Source organism: Nymphalis io, chromosome 16 (assembly GCF_905147045.1).
Source record: "Nymphalis io chromosome 16, ilAglIoxx1.1, whole genome shotgun sequence".
Classification (NCBI taxonomy): Eukaryota; Metazoa; Arthropoda; class Insecta; order Lepidoptera; family Nymphalidae; genus Nymphalis; species Nymphalis io.
Window position 1 is genome coordinate 9,652,640 of NC_065903.1, and position 1,131 is coordinate 9,653,770.

A 1,131-nucleotide genomic window follows, 5' to 3' on the forward strand; every position below is an offset into this window, starting at 1 on the left:
TGCGTTACCAGTTTTATATGCAGGCGAAGAAAAACGCTTAGTGTTTTTAAAATGCTAATAAATATATTTTATCGCCCGAATTGTTAGCTAAAATTCTTGTAACTGAATTGGAAAAATAACATATTTCATAGCAAAATACCGTAAAGCAATTATACATACCAAATATTGATTTAAAAAATAAATACTTATGATGATGTTCTCCTGGCCAATCTCAAGAGAGATTAGTCATCTAAGCAGGTCATATTATATTGCACAAGCGTATGCGTTAACACGATGCATTCGTTATTCCTCAGTCTCATAATTCGATGGGACGGCAATCAGACACGACCGGAAAGAGTTCAGGCGTAGGACCAACAGCTTTACGTACTCTCCGAGGCATCTCCCATGCCATGTGTTCACACTTCCAACTTTCAGAGTCCTGTTTTTTTGTGTTTTTTTTTTGATGGTCCATCCTTGTCATGGGGAGTGCTAGCCGTCTCTACTTTCAATGGATACGAGATTCATAGTTGCTACTGATACTATTCGACACATGGGTTTGAACCCAGGACTTCAGGATCTGCGGGCTTATATGTCTAGCTACTAGATCAACGAGACACGCATAAACTAATGTGTATACAAATTAAAGTAAGGCAACAAACGTGGGTCAACTAAATTGGAGAATGATCTACTATTAAGAAGATAACTAAAGAAACGAAAAATATCCACACAAAAATACTTTTCTCAGAAGTGAAATTCTTAAAGTTCTTTCTTTACTTACGTGTCCTTCTCAGTGCGCGATCTATTTTAAATAACCGATAGTATAGTAATTAATTATCTTTTCGCTTTGCACATATTTTACAAATTATCCTGAAGAATGTGGTATAGTTTATTTTTAGTAAAATGTGATAACTAACACAAAGAGCCTTTTGAAAAATTCCGTAGTCCTCACGTCTTAATAGTGCTGCATCGCTGCCAGCGACTGATTTAAGAAACAAATTAATAAATGTTTGTATGAGTGACATGCGACTGGTGATGTGGTTTACGTCAAAAGCTTTAATTCGTTATAAAAAAAACGAAAGGGTTTTAATAAAAATCCCTAAAGGCAGTCCTAGATTTTTGCAAATATAATTAATTATCCAATATTATTAAACG

The 1,131-nt window shown here is 34.8% G+C and overlaps 1 non-coding gene across 1 annotated transcript; it reads right to left on the reverse strand.

Moving 5' to 3' along the window:
- Window positions 1–412: 412 nt before the first annotated feature.
- LOC126774610 (U6atac minor spliceosomal RNA) lies at window positions 413–495 on the reverse strand. Its single transcript, XR_007669831.1, has one exon. It is a non-coding gene; the product is annotated as a U6atac minor spliceosomal RNA (small nuclear RNA).
- Window positions 496–1,131: the final 636 nt, after the last annotated feature.